Here is a 19,009-nt window from a genome sequence, read left to right on the forward strand (position 1 = left end):
CTCGGGTCAGCTGCACCCACATCCAGGGAGCCAAGCCCTCCCTGATCACTCGATGAGGTGGAGGGGGGGATCTCCTTGCAGGCTTCCTCCTCCACATTGATTCTGTAATGGCACAAACTCAAGGGCTTTCCACAGAGCCCAGACAAACGCCACCTCCAAGTGAATAGAGAAAGAGATTTGTTTGTTGCCTGCTTGCGGCTGTCTCAAAGCTGTTCTCTGTCGATGACAAAATATTTGGCATCAAAGGTTCTTACTTCTGAAAGCAACCTCGTCAAAACACCTTCGAGTCTGGTTTCCCTCCCCACTGCTTTCTCTGTCCCTGCAGAGCCCTGGCGGGTTAGGCAGGCACAAGAATGGCTCAGAGACCCGACTTCCTCCACACCGAAGGGCAGCCCAGAGAGGGTGCTAGGAGACCCCTGCCTCACGTCGGAACTGGGTTTGGTATTGGCCTCTGCCACTTACTAAGGATGACCCCTTGGGCAAGTTTCTCATTCGCCCCCGAGCCTCAGCTTTCCTCTCTCTAGAATGGGTATGATGATGCTGAACTGGTAGCGTGGCTGCGGAAGTCAGCGAGGCATGGGATAGGGTGTGCTTGGCAGGTGGTAGTTAGAAGCGTTTGATTAAGGGTGGCTGCTCTTTGATCATCTTTCATCACCGCTGACAACAACTTAGACAGCCAGGCTCTGCTTTTTAGGGAAGAACAATTCCTCAGTGGTGAACCCCTCGGTTCCTACTGCCATTCGTTGTGTGTTCTGTGTGAGTTTTCCCCTGGGCATTGGCGGCGCTCCTCTTTCCAATGGGGACATGGTCTCAGCAGTGCATCGCTGGGCGGTGTTGTCATTGGACAAGCCGCCTGGAGTGAGTTGTGCAAACCCAGGTAGCACAGAGCGGTCACAGGACGCGGGCCGTAGGTAGGCCTGGGAGCCGGGGTTAACATGACGTGGGTGAGGCTGCTGCCGGCAGAGCACGGGGGACTTTTACAGGCAACTGTTTTGTTTGTTTAATAAGTAGAAGGCTCGTATGCTGAAAGAACAGCAGAAAGTATAATATAGTAAATACGTAAACCAGTAACATAGTCCCTTGTTATCGTCCATGTTCTGCCCTGTGCATAATCGTACGTGCCGGGCTTCCGCGTGGCTGGCAGTGCAGCAGGTGTGTCTATCCCAGCACCTTGGGCTGTGGACGGCCTCGTGTGACAGCTGCTGGAATCTTAGGGGACCGCCGTCACATATGCATGGCATGCCTGTTCTCAGTGGAGGACGCTAAGCCAGCTGCCCAGCCCTGGCGGAGCTCCTCGGGGAGGGGGGCGGGCTAGGAGCTGTCACGGCAAAAGCCAGGCTTGTACGGCAGATGACTAGCCTTCAACATGAGTCGCGTCTCAGCTAAGGGACAGCATGGATTGTCCCCAAAACGACTCCCAAACTTGGTCAACAGGCGAGATCTCTCCACACCCTTCTCTCCCAGTTCCCTCATGGGAGAAGCAGGTTCTTTGGGGGTTCCCACCCCATAGGGCTCCCACCCCCATGTTGTAAAACTTCCTGATTAAAGGCTTGGCAGTCCCCGTGGTTCACAGAACCCGGTTTAAAGCGGATCTGACCCATCCTGAGCAGTTCCAAGGCTAAGTGCAGGTGAAAACCACACGCAAAATGTCGCATCTGAAAACACCTTGCCCTGGATGCACATCGATACCACCCCTCTCCGACTCGCTGAGCCTTTCGGGAACTCTGTTTTTGAACTTTTAGCACGTTTGAAGAATCATATAGTACAGTGTCCCACCAAAAAATTTTTTTTCTGCCACCAAGTACCTTGTTGACAGTCCCTTTCTGCAAGTTCCTTTCAAAAAAAATAGGTCCCGGGCAGCGCCGTGGCTTAACAGGCTAATCCTCTGCCTTGCGGCGCCGGCACACCGGGTTCTAGTCCCGGTTGGGGCGCCGGATTCTATCCCGGTTGCCCCTCTTCCAGGCCAGCTCTCTGCTATGGCCCGGGAAGGCAGTGGAGGATGGCCCAAGTCCTTGGGCCCTGCACCCCATGGGAGACCAGGAGAAGCACCTGGCTCCTGGCTTCGGATCAGAGAGATGCGCCAGCCGCAGCGGCCATTGGAGGGTGAACCAACGGCAAAAAGGAAGACCTTTCTCTCTCTCTCTCTCTCTCTCTCTCTCACTATCCACTCTGCCTGTAAGAAAAAAAAAAAAAAGTCCCTCTGGAATCAGAAGGAGACATAGGGGCCAGCGCTGTGGCGTAGCACATTGTATGGGTGCCAGTACCAGTCCCGGCTGCTCCACTTCAGATCCAGCTCCCTGCTAATGCACCTGGGAAAACAGCAGAGGATGGCCCAAGCGCTTGCACCCACATGGAAGACCTTGCACCCACATGGAAGCTCCTGGTTTTGGCCTGGCCCGGCCCAGGCTGAATGGGGAGTAAATTTGTAGTTGGAGGCCCTTCCCTCTCCCAACCCTTTCCCTCCACAACGCAGTAACTCTGTCCTTCAAATAAATAAACAGATCTTTGGAAACAAAAGCAAAGAGAAATCACACAGTTATATCCCTTCACTCCTCACCTCCCTTCCCCAACAAAGGAAACTCAATCACGCCATAATATAGAGGCGGGGATTAGGCGAGAGCTAAGACCACCACCCTCAGCTTCATAGGAGGGGTCGTGACGCTTGACGTTGGGCCCCTCAGAGGGACAAGGTGGGCACTGGGAGAGAAGGCACCGAACAAATCCAAAGGGGCTCTCAGGTTGTGGGGCTCACCGTTCCGCACTGTGTAGCGCCCCATCGAAACGTGAAAGCCCTCACGGCATGCTCCCAAATCCAAGCGTTTCAGACCACGGTAATCTGCTTTGTGCGTTCAGTGGTGGCTGCAGTTCATGTGCCAAAGTTTTGTTGTTGTTGTTGTTGTTGTTTAAAGATCGTAGTTATTTAGTTGTTTGAAGGGCAGAGTGGAGAGAGGGGGAGAGACAGAGAGAGGGATCCTCCGCCCCTTTGTTCACTCTCCCAAATGGCCATGACAATTGGGACTGGGAAGCCAGGTCTCCCACATGGGACAGGGGCCCAAACCCTCGGGCCATCTTCTGCTGCTTTCCCAGGACCATTGGCAAGGATCTGGATCAGAAGTGGAGCAGCCAGGACTCGAACCAGTGCCCATACGCGAATGCTGGCACCGCAGGTGGTGGTTTAACCCACTGCGCCACAACACCGGCCCCTGCATGCAGAATCTTCAACCAAGGCTAAATCCTTCATGTCCTATAGCAAGCCAGTCCATCTCCTGAGAGTCCTCCAAGAAAGGGGGGTGCTGACATTGACCTCATGTGTTCTGTACATGGAGAAGCAGAGGCCTCTGGGATAGAACCAGCCTCAGCCCAAAGCCATCACTCCTTCACCAGCCCTTGATTACCCAGCATTCCCTCCAGGTAGTCTGGTCACTGTGTGGTTCCCTCCAGCAGGGCACTGCTAGGCTGTCCAGTGAACCCCTGCCTTTCCCAGGAGCCCCTGGCTGGGCAGCCCAACCAAGGTCCACCAGCCTCAACGAGGGGCCCAATCCTCAGGCGCCCACCACCACCTCCAACCGCTCACCCCAGCTCACTGGGCCCGCTCACCCCGAGCAAGCGTGAAAAACGCCACCTTTGCAGGCCGGAATCCGAAAGAAGCTGGAAACCTGCTGCAAGCTGCTGTCCCACTCTCTCCTCGTGTTTGCTGTTATTTTTTAACACTTTTTTTTCTCCCTCATAAAAGCACTACCCTCTTCCCCAGAGCTTGCCTGTAGCGAAGGCATGGTCTGTACAAGTGCAATTATTTCAGAACAGATGGAGTGAGGAGCAGAAAGTCTGTTAATAGTAATAGAAATGCTACATGTTAACCTGGACAGCACACGATGACAGTCTCATGACTACCCATTCTGTTCCCACCAGCTGGGCCACCAAAGTAGGAATGAGATATTCACAAACACAGCCATCAGCCACGTAGCCACCTAAAGTTAGAACTCAAATTCCTTCACATCAGGGGCTCTGGCGGCCATGCCAGCCTGGGGCCTGGGAGCAGAGGAGGCCAGCCCCCAGCTCGGCTCTGGCCCCTGGCAGGTTTGTCCTGGAATCTCACGGCCCGGGGGCCACCGAGGGCCCCCCGCCAGGTTTCCGGTGGAACGCGGAGCTTGCCGGCCCCAGCCGGGACCCAGCCCCCCCAGCAGCACCTGCCCCGGCTGCTGTCACTGGGGAGGTGGCGTTCTGCTGAGTGGACCTTCGCTTCCCGGAGGGAGGCAGCGTGGGAGGAACAGTACAGGGGCCTCACAGACCCGGGAGACAGCGGCACAGCGTCAGGGCCAGCAGTGCCAGGGGCTTGTCCACCTCTGGCACAGGAGACCTCTCCCCACTTCTAGAAAGTTAACAAAGAAAGAAAGAGACTTATCCTAACAGGAAATGACTAGCTTTGCTTCAACAAGTGTTTCCTTTTGTGTTTGTTTGTTTAAAGATTTATTTATTTGAAAGGCAGAGAGAGAGAGAGATCTTCCATCTGCTGGTTCACTCCCCAAATGGCCACAACAGCCAGGGATAAGCCAGGCTGAAGCCAGGAAGCAGGAACTCCATACCAGTCTCTCATGCAGGTGCAGGGGCCCAGGCACTGCTTCCCCAGGCACATCTGGAGCTGGGTCGGAAGTAGAGCAGCCAGGACTTGAACCGGCGCCCTGTAGGATGCCGGCGCCTCAGGCATGGCTTAACCCACTGTGCCACAACCACGAGCCCTCAACAAGTATTTCTTATTTAGCCACCTATCTAAGGGAGACCACATAGGCCAGGCACTTAGCAACAAAGAAGTGTTAGGCCCTGCCCCCTAGATAATCTTTTTCGAGGGACCAGGAGGAGCCCACCTATAACCAAACACAGCACAGGAGGCGGCAAGGGCCCCAGTGAGAAGCAAACCCGAGCCCCTGGCGCTGGAAGGATGGGGGTGTCTCCTCTGGGGCGGGGCGGAGCGGGTCTCGGCAGTCAGCTTACAGACGCCCATGTGGTGCCTCTCTCCAGCTCTGTGCCCAGTTTCCTTGAGCTGATGCCAACATTCACCGGCAGGAAGGGGTGGGCCCTGCCGCTCAGGGCCTGTGTGTGCTGTGGTTTGGTTTTGTTTTGGCGAATGGGTTTGCCAAGGCACCCGTAGGTTACTGTTGGGGCAGGCAGGCACCATGCAAGCAGGGCGGCAGGTGCAGCAGTGAGAGACCCTCTTGCCATAACAGTACAGGGACAAGCGTTGTGACGTAGCGGGTAAAACCACTGGCTTTGACACCGGCATCGCGTGTGGGCACTAACTCGTGTCTCGGCTACTCCACTTCCGATCCAGCTCCCTGTGAATGCATCCGGGAAAGCAGGGGTGGTGCCTGGGCCCCTGCCACCCACATGGGAGACCCGGATGGGGTTCTTGGCTCCTGGCTTTTGCCTGGCCCAGAATGGGCCATTGTGGCCATCTGGAGAGTGAACCAGCAGATAAGTTAGCTCGCTCTCTCGTTTGCTTTCTCTCTCTTCCCCTCCTCCTCTCTGTGTAACTCTGACTTTCAAATAAATAAATAAATCTTTAAAAAAAGAAAGAAGGAAATGGCAGCAGCTAGGAGTTCACAGGGCCCCTCCCCAAGGGTGTCAGAAAGAATGGGCAGGTGCCGATGGATTCCAGAGAGCCCCCCGAGCTTGGAAATCGGTAAGAACCAGGGGCAGCTGGAGACGGAGGAGTTGAAAGCCGACTTGTAGTTTGCGCTTGGTGGCTGATGAAATGGCAGTGCCGTTCGGCGATGTGAGCAGGTTACATCAGGGGATGAACGGGTTAGGGTGTAGACAGGAACGGAGCTCTGGAGACAGAGACACCCATCTGCCACCCAGGTCCGTTCTCCAGACGACCCAGAGAGCTCGCTGGAGCTCAGCAGTTCTTGTCCTCCGGTCTCCTTGCTCACCCGGCACCCCCTGCTCCCGTGTAGCACAGGTAACATCTACATCCAGCCCTCGACCTACAGTGGCTTGAAACTTAAGTCACCTGCTTAAGACAGCAAAGTAGCAGTGGTCCGGAGAGGGGACAGAGCACAGACAGCTCTCTCTAGCATTTGAACTCCCCATTCTGCCCACCCAAGGCCCCTGGGTGCTCAGCCAGAGCTGTGAGAGCTGGGTGAGGCTGTCCCCGCCTCCAGCCCCCTAGAGCGTGCTAAGTAGGGACGGTGGTCCCCAGAGGACTGGCCTGTGCAGCGGCAGACGCACACGGTTCAGAGAGGCTGGGCCATGTGGCCGGCAGGCACATCTTTGTGGCGGGTGGGTTTTGTATGACGCGAGAGTTCAGAGACCCAGGTGTGCAAGAATTCGCAGCAGGCAAACAAATACCATACTGTAAGTAGCAGTCAAGCCCCAATCTCTCCCTCTGACCCCTGAGCCGAGCCCGCCCTTCTGTGCAGGGGGAAGGAGTTGAATTTGGAGACAACGAGCATGGTTTGAAATTCCAGAGAAACATTCACTTGCTCACAGCGATGGCGTTTACTGCCGGTCACTTCACATCCCCTGGGCACTACTCTGAGCCTTTATTTCATTAATTTTTAAAATTTATTTCATTGAAAGGCAGTGAGAGAGAGAGAAAGAGAGAGAGTAACATCTTCCATCTGCTGGTTTACTCTGCAAGATGCTACAACAGCTGGGCCTGGGCCACGCCGAAGCCAGGAGCCAGGAACTCTGTCCAGGTCTCCCTGTGGGTGGCAGGGACCCAGCTCTATTCAGAAGACGCTCCCGGCAGTGCTCCCCTCGTTTCCTGTAACGGGACGTGGGCCAAACCCAATGATGGCCTTAGCTGACACGGACCCAAGTCAGCCTGCAGCCCCTTGACCCTAACATCGGGCACTGGCGAAACCATCCTGTTCTTCCTCCTCAGACATCTGCAGGCCGGCATCTGACTCACCTCCCCGCCCCACGCTCACCCGTGTCCCCACAGCCCCCACGCTACTCGTCCCTGCCCCCACCCCTGCCACGTGGCGCCATAGCCGTGTCCGCAGCCGTCACCCCCGGCGCCTTGGGAACTGCTCAGGGCAGGGTGTAGGGCACAGCCCCGGTGGCTGAACTGGGCGCAGAAGACAGGGCCATTCGCCTGCAAGATGCAGTAACTGCCTTGGGCTATCGGAGGGCCTTCCGTAGACAGCGCAAGGGCAGGCCTCGCGCTGGGGTGGTTCTGGAGGGAGCTGAGTCTTGGGCAGGGGGCGTTCTTGGCTCCCCGAGCTGGCTCCAACAAGCGGCACTCCCAGGAGAGCAAGGCACTCCCCTTGGCTGGGAGGCCACGCACGGTGCTGGCGGCTCTGGCTGGGTTTGCCGTAGGGGGAAATGGCCCCCGTTGTTCCCAGTGTCACAAGATTCCATAATCAATCCCGTTCCCCAGGGCGAGCTCAGCCCCCTGGGAGAGACGTGGGAACAGGGCTGGAGAGAAGCAAGGGCTGCCTGTGGGATGCCCCTGTGCCACCTCCTCCTGGGCCCACCAGGGAAGCTGAGCCGCTTGGGCCCTGGCTCCAGACAGCTGGAGACGTTTGGAGGAATGCTGATGCCACGGGTTCCCAGGACAAAACCTGAGCCATGGGCTCTGCTCTGCGGCCCCGGAACCTTTCACACTGTCAGCTCGTTTCATTTTCCCAATAAGCCATCGTGTGAGAGGCACTGCTGACGCTTTGCCACAAGGGTGACCGACACAATGGGGTGAGAGTAAATAAGCCCCCTTAGCACCCAGCCTGTGTGTGGAACCGCTGGGGATGGCATCCGGGCCCTTTGCTCATTCACTCAGATCCCTTTCTCATGACATCAGGACGCCTCCCAGTCTCCCAGCCAAAACCAGCATAGGAAACCGACACGTGTGTCAACAGGGATGCAACCAGTGCAAGGAAGATCAGTCCCCAGCACGGGAGCCCATGGGGGTGTTTTGTTTTGTGCAGCAACAAGTGCAGGGCCCCCCACCCTCACTCCAGCTTTCCCAGCTGACTCAGCAGCTCAAGGACCAGGCTGTCTCCCGCTTTTTGCCTTTGTCATCCTTAGCACGCATAGGACTCTTGGTCACAGGACGGCTGCAGCACCTCCAGCATCATGGCCTCATTCAAGGCAGGTGCAAGGGGGATGGGCAGAGGACCAAAAGACACCCAGGATTTTTGTCTGAGTGGCACTCTGCCCTTGATACACAGAGAGTTCCCTCGTCAAACTCCCATGGGTGCCGTGCAGCCTTTTAGCATTCTCAGCCTCTAGAGTAGAGGCAGGCAAGGGCGAAGGTGAGCTGGTCGCAGCTCTTTGCAAGTGTGTCTGTGCGGCAGGAGCCCCCAGTGCCATGGGGCACGCGGCTGTCTCTGTGGATGCCGGCCTGCAACACGAGATGTCCTTGGGATGAAGGGCTCCGGGGGCTCGGGGGCAGCACCTGACTGCCTCCTGGCAGGCCCGGCAGCCCTGGCGGGGAGCAGCTGTTCCCCTCCACCTCCCCCAGGAAGGAGGCTCTTAACTAGATTTCCCATCCAGAACTCTGCGGGGGAGGCTGCAGCGCCTCCGCCCACCGCGGGCTAAATCTGTATTCCCACCCCGCTCGCTCTCGGGAGCAGTGGCTGCTCAGGGCGCCTCGTGCTGGGGACTGCAGCTCCTCGCCTGGGCACAGTGGCCGCCCGTTGCCCTGCGGGGCCCTGCCGAGGTCAGGGACAAGCTATTGTCCATCCTGTGCATGGCATATGGGGAGCCAAGTGCCTGTAGCTGGGGCATGGAGACCCCGGTGGAGGGGGTGAGACAGTGTCCCCATCGCCTGGGAAAGCGACACCAGCACCTGGGCTCCTCTCCACGCCCCCTGCCCAGCGGGACCTGGTCCTGGGGGCCTTAGGAAACTCTCCGTGATGATGCTGATGTTGAGGCAGGGGTGAGAGAAAGAAGGGCTCTCTGCTGGACTTGGCCGTGAGCCCTGACCTAGTCAGGTCAGCTCCTTCTGCCTCGCGAGGACAAGGCGAGTGCTGGAGAGAGTAGCCATGCCCATGCCCTATCAGAACTCTGGAGCGTGCCTCCCCAGGCGCCCCACAGTCTCTGGGCCAGCATGATGGAGAGCCGAGCATGAAGGAACCTGGGGCCCCACCTCAAGGTACAAGCAGCGTTTGTCTCAGCCGAGCGTGCTGGGACACACGGACGGAAGTGACAGTGATAAGGGAAGAAGTTCACAGCCTCTTAGGATCCAGAGGCACAGCTCACAGGGCCGCCCCCAGGGAAGCAGGAGGCAGAAGGACACGGGTTCAGGGCTGCCCAGCCCGTGGGGAGTTTAAGGCCCACAAAATCATCTGGTCCAGCCCTGCCAAGGCAACCGCAGGCAGGACCAGATCTGTGGCAGGCTCCTTTTTTTTTTTATTTTAAGGCTCCTTTTAAGCTGATAATTTTGTCCAGCCCGCGGGTGATGGTACAAATTTGCACGTGGTGGGAAAGAGGCTCCCTACTCCTGCAGTGTGGAGCCGGGGAAGCCTTGGTGATGCCTTGCCTGTTTCCATTGCTGAATACCTGAGACCGGCAGCTGACAAAGAACAGAGGCTGGCTTAGCTCGCGGTTCCACAGGCTGGACAGTGCCCAGAACGCGGCATCTGCAGCAGGTGACGGTCCTCCTGCTACATCCCAGCTGGGCACAGGGCGTCCATCACGGGACCATCCAGGGCCTCTCTTCCTCCTCTTGCAAAGCCACCAATGATGTCCTGGAGCCCTCATGAGCCCGGATGTCTTCCAAAGGTCCCGCCTCCAGATCGCACGGCCCTTTGAATTTGAGGCCTGGGTTTCCAGCGCGTGAGCCTTGGGGGACACGTGCAAGCCACAGCAGGCGAGCCTTAGCAGGTGGCCATGAGCAAGGCAGAGCAAGCAGGGCAGGTGGGTTTTGTAATTTTAATTTTTATTTTATTTAAGGTATGCAAATTTCATATATGGAGATTCAGGAGCATAGTGATACTTCCCACTCTACCCTCCCTCCTGCCCATACTCCTACCCTTCCTCCTCCTCCCTCTCCTATTCCCACTCTTAATTTTTACAAAGATCTATTTTCAGTTTACTTGCTTTACTTACTCATAAGATTAGCCCTACACTAAGTAAGGAGTTCAATAAGTAAGATGAAGAAAAAAACACTGTTCCTCAATAGTAGAGACAAAGGCTAGTAAAAATCATCAAATTTCAAAATGTCAATTTCACTTCTGTACAATACCTTTTAGCTACTCTATTTGTTACCACAGATCAGGGAAAATGTATGGTATTTGTCTTGGTTTCCAGTTGATCAATTTTGTTGCAAAAGATAGAATTTCATTATTTTTACCACTTAGTAGTACTTCATAGTGTATATGCACCATAATTTCTTAATCCAGTCATCAATTGATGGACATCTGGGTTGATTCCATGTCTTAGCTAATGTGTATTGAGCTGCAATGAACATGGAGGTACAGATAACTCCTTCATATGCTGATTTCATTTCCTTTGGGTAAATTCTCAAGAGTGGGATGGCTGGGTCATATGGTAGGTCTATATTCAGGTTTCTGAGGTATCTACACAGTCTTCCACAGTGGCTGCACTAGTTTACATTCCCATCAACAGCAGATTAGGGTACCTTTTTCCCCACATCCTGGCCAGCATTTGTTGTTTATTGAATTCTGTATGAAATCCATTCTATGGGGGTGAGGTGAAACCTCATTGTGATTTTGATTTGCATTTCTCTGATAACTAGTGATCCTGAGCATTTTTTCAAGTGTCTATTGGCCATTTGAATTTTGTTTTTTGAAAAATGCCTGTTCAAGTCATTTGCCCATTTCTTAACTGGATTATTTGTTTTGTTGTTGTTGAGTTTCTTGAGCTCTTGATAGATTCCGGATATTAATCACTTATAAGTCTGCAAATATTTTCTCCTTCTCTGTTGGTTGCCTTTTCCCTTTGCTAAGTGTTTATTTTGCAGTACAGAAGATTCTTAGCTTGAAATTATCCCATTTGTCTATTTTTTCTTTGATTGCCTGTGCTTCTGGGGTCTTTTTCAAGAAACCTGCCTATCTCCAATGTTTTTCAGAGTTTCCCCAATGTTCTCTTAGTAACTTGATGGCATCGGGTCATAGATTGAGGTCCTGCATCCACTTTGAGTGGATTTTTGTGTAAGGTGTAAGGTAGGGGTCTTGTTTCATACTTCTGCATGTTGGAGACCCAGTTTTCCCAGTTCCATTTATTGAAGAGACTGTCTTTGCCCCAGAGATTGAGTTCAGCTTTTGTTTTTTGTCAAAGATAAGTTGGTTGTAGCAGGTGGGTTTAAGACAGGCTTGTTGGAGTTGTTTGGAGGCTGCTCTGCTGAGCTGAGCTGAGCTGGTCCCTGGCCCTCTGATGACTCAGCAGGGCCACAGTGGCCCAGCCTGATGGAGAACGAAGGTTGAGGACTGGGCCCTGGCCTCTTTGGTTTGCACTGGAGGTGTGTGCTCTGGGGTGTGCATTTGCTGTCCCTGGGAGGGGCAGCATCTCCAGGTGAGCAGGGACTCCAGCGCCAAAGCACCAGAAAATGTTAAGAGTAAAACACTGCTCCACACAACCCTGCCTCCTCATTTCTGCCAGACTCCCTCTGTCCTCTGGGAAAGATGGGTGCTCAGACATTCCTCAAATGACAGAGGGGAAAGAGAGGGCCTTGGGGATGCTCAAGTTGCTGCCAAAGTCAGACAAGTCCCCGGGCCTGAGTACCACCTCTGCCAGCTCGGGCTGCTGTAACAGAAACACCACAGAAAGCGTGATGTAGACAGCATTTGTCCCACAGCCCTGGAGACTGGCGCATCCAAGGCTGAGGTGTGGTTCACAGACAGTCCTCACACTGTGTCCTTGCGTGGTAGAGCAGACAGGGAAGCGAGCGGGTACTCTCCAGCCTCTCCTTCCAAGGCCACTGCCCCATTGTGAAGGCTCCATCCTCAGGACCTCGTCGCCTCCCCAAAGGTGCCCCCTCCCCAGCTACCACCCCAGCAGGGGCTAGGGGAAGTGCAGGCCATGGCAGTGTCTCCATGTCACAGAGCAGGTGGCACGCTGGGCTGCCTCCAGGAGTAACCAGTCCTGTTCCAGGCTCGCCTGTCCCTCACACGGATTGGCCTGCCTACCCCTGCTGGCCTCACGGTGCCATTCTGACCCATACACCTCCCGCCTCACCTGCAGGAACTCCCCCCCTCCACTGGGGAGATGGGGGATGCAGACCCCATCCCAGCTTTCAAGGAGGTTGGGTCTCCTTAGACAAAGAAGCATAAATTGCACTGGGTGGGGGGAGGGGCGGTGTCGGGGCGCTCCTCCGGAGAAATGAGCTGCATTCCGCTGGATTCTGTCCTAGGAGCAGCAGTTCCTGTGGCTCACGGGAGCGCGGTGGGAGTGCAGAAGCTTTGCATAGCCCAGAGTGCGCCTTGGAAACAGGCAGGGCCACACCAAAGGAGGGCAGGTGCGAGGACACAGAGAGGAGGGCGGGCTGCGGGGCCAGGCGTGGGCGGCACGCTCGGGGTCCGCGGGCAGCAGGGGGAGACTCTGAGCAGCGGGGTGACACGCTCTTGCTCGGGTTTGAAGCAGCGTCCGGACGAGGGCGGGCATCGATGAGGGGTTCAAAGAGCCCGTGGCGGGAGCCACTAGGAGGTGATTCCAGCCGAGGAGAGAAAGGTGATGGTGGCTTGGCTTGGGCTCGGCAGGTGCTGATGGTGATGGGTTTGGGAGTCTCACGTCTTGGTAATGGACTGGAAGAAGAGGCCAAGGTGGCCGCTGAGCTTCCGGTTTGTACCGGACTCTGCCTGGAAGGGGGCGGGGCGCCGCTTGTCAGGTGCAAGTGAGACGTCCTGCTTGGTGAGAATCGGAAAGGAGCCTTGGATTCAGAGAAGTGGGGGCGCTGACTACCCGCCCCCCAAGGGCTGCAGCAGAGTGCAGTGAGGAGTAAGGGGAATAAGGAGGCAGACACAGAGTGTTGACCACTCTTTCCCGGAGTTTGCCTAGGAAGGTGGGAGATGGGGAGAGAAGGATCAGAGGGTAGCTAAAGAGACTATAAGGCCAAGGGAGGCACTTTGAAAGATGCAAGAAGGAGCCTGCACTGTGGTGTGGTGGATTAAAGCCACGGCCTGCCATACCGGCACCCTTATGCACACTGGTTCGAGTCCCAGCTGCTCTACTTCCCATCCAGCTCTGCTCATGCGCCTGGGAAAGCAGCAGAAGATGGCCTAAGCCCCTGGGCCCCTGCACCCATGTGGGAGACCTGGAAGAAGCTCCTGGCTCCTGGCTTCAGATCGACTCAGCTCTGGCTATTGCAGCCGTTTGGGGAGCAAACCAGCGGATGGAAGAGCTCTCTCTCTCTCTCTCTCTTTTTACTTCTATCTCTCTCTACCCCTCTATTTCTCCTTGTGTGTGTCTCCTTTTCTTACTCCATAACTCTGCCTTTCAAATAAATAAATCATTTAAAAAAAAAAAAAAAAGAAAGATGAGAGTTGACCATGTTTCGATGAGGAGGAGGAGGGTTGAATACTCATGAGAGAGAAGTTGTTAATGATGGGTGGGAGAAGACTCAGAACACGGAGCAGGCAGGTCTCCCATCCTGGGGGTGCAGGCTCTGAACAGGTCTCGGGGGACTTATCATAGGCTGCCTTCACTTTTGTCTCTCAGAAGTTACCGCTGAGAAATTTCTTGGCCACGACGTGCTTGATGGGCCTGGGGAAGGTTGGAGGTTTAAGGACATGGAAGAAAGTTCTAGGTCTTAGAAAGCCATTGCGGAGTGGGAGATCAAGCTGCTGGGGCAACATTCCCAGAGGTCCTGGGGCCCCAAAATGAAGCTGGTGGCCTACAGTATATGGTGGAGCCAATCTCCCCCGTGATGCAGCTCTCTCCTGGTGAGCTCATGGCTTGGGTCACACCCAGTAGGACAAGAAAGCTGGGCTCACCAACTCAGGGGAGGGACAAGGGGAGGTAGGCTCAGGTGATATCAACTGGATTATGATCCAAGTGAAGGGAAGAGGGAGCTGATGGGCTTTGGGAGACGAGTGGACTTGACGGACGCTGGCCTGGAGGTTATCTTAATGGACAGCGCTGTGCAGGTCCACTTGGTGGACAGGGGCCTAGAGCTCTACTTGATGGACTGGGTCTGTCAATCAGCCTGATGGACGCTGGTCTTCAGTTTCGCTTGACGGCCAGTGCTCTGAGCTTCCCTTCATCAACAGTGCTCTAGAGCTTCCTTTGGAGGCCAGCCCTCTCGTGTCCCCTGGAGGCAAGAGGTCAGTGTCCTAGGCATAGCTGGAGTTTGTGCCAGCATTAATGAGTTTTGAAGGTGGAGCAGTTTGGTGGGGGGAAGGGAGACTGACAGGTTTCAGGTGTGAGAGTAGAAGTCAATGATTGGCACAGAGGGGAGACAGCCCAAGGGGGGGGAGATCCAAAATCCAGAAAGGAGCCCACGGCATTGGATTTGCCCACATCACTGGGGTGGCAGTGGGGCTTAGGGACCAGATGGTGGCTATGAGCAAGGTACTGTTGTCCCATGTGGGGCAGGTGGCAGGGGATGTGGGTCAGTGGGTCTGGAGAGGTCAGTACCAGGAGATACCCTTGCTTGCCGGGGCTGCTGGGGCAGCGTGGCATGAGGCTGTCCTTGAGCTTGACCCTCTGCTGCGGGAGCAGTCAGCATCATGCTGAGCCACAGCGCAGCGACGGTGACAACTCCACGTTCAGAGGTGGTCGAGGGCACGAGGCAGGAGTCCGAGAACGAGGCAAGTGCCCCGCTGACAGCTGACCAGGTCAAGCCCCAGGCCTGTAGTTCCCATGTCCTCTATGGAAATGTCTGCTGTCTCCTTGCTTTCCAGTCGCCCAGCTGCCCCCAGTCCTTCCGAACTCCCAGTTGGGACTGTCAGCCCGAATAATGAGGGGGAGAGAGAGAGAGAGAGAGAGAGAGAGAGAGAGAGAGAGAGAGAGAGATTCTCTAAAGGTTAAATTTACCTGGGAGCCGCAGAGCGCCGCAGTGGGAAAGTGCATGCTGCAGTCTACTACGAGTGTGTTCAAGGAGGCTGAGGCAAGGCGGACTTCTTAAAGGCACAAAATGAGGATTCCACTACATTAAACAATGATCTTTGGCCACAGCATTAACAATAAGGGTGGCGGCTGCCCAAAGTTATGCACAGTTAATGGGCAGATGTCCCGGGCAGAAATGTTTTGAAAGACAATCCGTTCTCAAATACACTCCAGCTTCCAGGCCCTGGGAGAAAACATCGATGGCTCAAGTGATTGGATCTTTGTCACCCACATGGGAGACCTGGATGGGATTCTCAGCTTCCGGCTTCAGCCTGGCCCAGCCCTGGCTGTTGCAGGCATTTGAACAGTGAACCAGCAGTGGGAACTCTGTCTCTCTCTCCTTGACTGTCAAATAAAGAAAACTTATAAGATAGACAACAGTAAGTGTTACTAAAGGTGTAGAGAAATTGGAATCTCCCTACAAATAGTAGGATGTTTTCCAAAGTGGAAAATGTTGGCTGTCACTCAAAATGTTAAACATAAATTTATCGGGCGACTCTGGAATTCCACTGTACATATCTTACCCAAGAGAGTTGAAAAGGCTTGCAGCAAATCCTCACAGCACCATTAATCAGCATGACTCAAGAAGAGGAACAAGCCAAGCATCCACCAACCACACCAACAAAATGCCATCTCTCCAGCCAGTGGAAGATGGTTTGGAAATAAAAAGGGGTGAAGGACTATAACTTGCTACAGTGCGAATGAACCATCCTGCTGAGAGAGAGAAGCCAGGCACCAAAGGCCGTGTGTTCTGTTGTTCCATGGGGAAGAAACATCCAGGAGAGGAAAAAGGAGGTTATGTAGACAGCAAGTAGATTAGTGGTTGCCTAGGAGGAGCGAGGGCACAAGAAATGACTGCCCATGGACACGGGAATTCTTTTGCAAATGTTGTAAACTTGGATTATGGTGATGGTTGTACAACCGTCTTCATTTATCAATAATAGTAATAGAAATATACTCAAAAGGGGTGAAGTTTGTAGTATATAAATTACACATTAGAGTTTTATTAGAAATGAAGACATGAAGGCTAGCATTGTGGCATAGTAGGCTAAGCCTCCCCCTACAGTGCCAGCATTCCATATGGACGCCAGTTCGAGTCCTGGCTGTTCCACTTCCCATCCAGTTCTCTGCTATGGCCTGGGAAAGCAGTAGAAGATGGACTAAATCCTTGGGCCCCTGTACCCGCAATGGAGACCCAGAAGAAGCTCCTGGTTGCTGGCTTTGGAATTGCTCAGTTCCAGCCATTGTGGCCATTTGAGAAGAGAACCAACAGATGGAAGACCCCTCTTTCTGTCTCTCCCTCTCTCTGTAACTCTACCTCTCAAATAAATAAATAAAATCTTCAAAGAAAAAAAATTAAGGCACGCCCACATCTGATTCTGCTTCTAAGTCTTCATCATCGTCCCCGATGACGAGTTAGCCGTGACTTGTTAGTGTGGCTCCTCACACTTGCTCGCACCCTGCTCCCCAGCCATGAGACCTCTGTTGCAGAAGTCGTCTTTCCTACTCCCCCGATGGAATGCCCTTCGCACTGAAGTGAGGGTTCCTGGAGTGCCCTTGGCAGAAAGGAACGAGGCCATCTCTGTTTGCCTCTCAGCATCAGGGAGAGAAAGAGAGACTGACAGTTCCAAGGTCAAGTGCTGTGTGCCTTTGACTCCATTGTAGAATTTTGGCCGATTTTTAGCAGGTCATATGTTCACGTGGCTCAAAAATCAGCAGCCTCCCCCGACCTCTGGCATCTCTGCCCACCTGTGGCCTCTCCTGGGTTTTGTGGTTTGGGAATTTTTCAAGTACCCCTCCAGAGTTTGCTTATGCAAATACAAGCAAATGTGAAGAAACAATGTCTTCTTTTTCTTTACCTTAAAAGTGAGTTAGTAAAAAGGCCGCTCTGCACTTTGTCTCTTGCTGAACACCCTGGGGAGCTTTTCACATCAGATCCTAGGGTTGGTTGCTGTTTTCCATTGTGAGTCAGTATCATTGTGTACCAACCAATCCCCAGCTAATGAATACTTGAGTTATTTCCAACTTTTGCTATTACAGAGCTGAAATGTAGAACCTTAAATGCAAGCCATTTCATAAGTGTGCAGATACCTTTTTTGTTAATTTTCCAATTTATTCTTTTCTTAGTTGAAAGTCAAAGACAGACAGACATTTACCATCCACTGGTTCAGCTGGACCCATGCCTGGAACAGCTGGGGCTGGGCCAGGTTGAAACCAGGAGCTAAGAACCCAATCCACGTCTCCTACTTGGGTGGCAGGGGTCCAAATATCCCAGCCACCACCTGCTGCCGCCCAGGAAGCTGGAATTGGAGCAGAGCCAGGATTCAAACTCGGGCACTCCGACATGGGATGTGTGCGTCCCAAGTGGCATCTTCACAGCTGTGCCGAACGCCCGCCCCCCATACCCGTTAAATATGGGGCTAATGGGTAAGACATCTGCCTCCCATACTGGAGAGCCTGGGTTTGAGCCCCGGCTCCAGGCCTCCACTGCAGCTTCCTGCTGGTACAGACCCTGCGAGGCAGCAGGCGGTGGCTCCAGGAGTCCGGTTCCTTGCAAGCACAGAGGACACCCGAATTAAGTGCCTGGATCCTGGCCTTGGCCCTGGTTCAGCTCTTGCTGTTGGACACATTTGGGAAGCAACCCAGTAGATGGGAGGGGTTTTTTTCCTCTTTCTCTCTCTTAGATAAATAAAAAATTTATGAACCAAAAAATAAGCATCACAGACACGGGATTGCTGGGTCGACATGTACACTGTCCCTCTTCGTCAGTCCTAGAGCCGTGTGCGACGCCTTGGCAGGGCACGCCCTGTGGCTCTGGGGTTTGCATCACACTGGGAAAGACTTTGCTTCCACTCTGCTGCCTTGAGGCGAGATTTGCTCCTTTGTCTTTTGTTGTACTGCGGTAGGAACACGTAGCATGCGGGTGTACGACCCAGTAGTACAATCCAGTGTGGTGAACTGTGGGGCAAAGTTTCCCGGCGGATCTCTGGGAGAGTTCGTACTTTCCTCTTCCATGCTGCCCAGGGAAGCCACAGTCCCACCCTCCACTCCTCACGCTGGGCTGTTTAAGTTCCTCCCCCAGCTGGAAGACACAGCATCTGTCCTCCTGTGACTGGATTATTCCTCGAGCCATAACTTAACCCTCGGGGCCACAGGGGTCACCCATGCCGACCCTTACTGCAGAGTCTCCTTCCTTCTGGAGGCCAAATAATGCGCCACTGTGTGTATGGACCACATTTTCCTTTTTTGCTTTTTTAAAGATTTATATATTTATTTGAAGAGTTATGCAGAGAGAGAAGGAGAGGCAGAGAGAGAGAGAGAGGTCTTCCATCCACTGGTTTACTCTCCAGTTGGCTGCAACGGCCAGAGCTAAGCTGATCGTAAGCCAGGAGCAGGAGCTTCTTCTGGGTCTCCCACGTGGGTGCAGGAGCCCAGGCACTTGGGCCATCTTCTGCTACTTTCCCAGGCCACAGCAGAGAGCTGGATCAGAAGTGAAGCAGCCAGGACTCGAACCGGCACCCATATGGGATGCCGGCACCACAGCTTTACCCACCAGGCCACAGCGCCGGCCCCCACATTTTCTTTATCCATTCGTCTGTCGATGGATGCCTGGATTGCTTTCAGCTCTTTGTTTTTAATTTTTAAGATTTATTTATTTATTTATTTATTTGAAAGTCAATGTTACAAAGAGAGAGGGAGAGCCAGAGAGAGAAAGAGAGAGAGAGAGAGAGAGATCTTTCATTCATTGATTCACTACCCAGATGGCCACAATGGCCAGGGGCTGGGCCAGGCTGAAGCCAGGATCCAGGAGCTTCTTCTGGGTCGCCCACATGGGTGGCAGGGGCCCAAGCATTTGGGCTGTCTTCTGCTGCTTTTCCCAGAGAGCTGGATGAAAAGTGGAGCAGCCGGAACTCAAACTGACACTCATGTGGGTTGCCAGCATCACAGGTAGCAGCTTAACTCGCTCCACCACAACACCAGTAGTGCTTCCACCCCTTGACAG

At 54.1% G+C, this 19,009-nt stretch overlaps 1 protein-coding gene across 1 annotated transcript in view; it reads left to right on the plus strand.

Annotated features, from left to right (window-relative positions):
- The window catches only part of PEBP4 (phosphatidylethanolamine binding protein 4), a 212,541-nt gene that overhangs the window by 88,750 nt on the left and 104,782 nt on the right, over positions 1–19,009 (plus strand). The window lies entirely within an intron of this gene.

This window comes from Lepus europaeus, chromosome 8 (genome assembly GCF_033115175.1).
Source record: "Lepus europaeus isolate LE1 chromosome 8, mLepTim1.pri, whole genome shotgun sequence".
Lineage (NCBI taxonomy): Eukaryota > Metazoa > Chordata > Mammalia > Lagomorpha > Leporidae > Lepus > Lepus europaeus.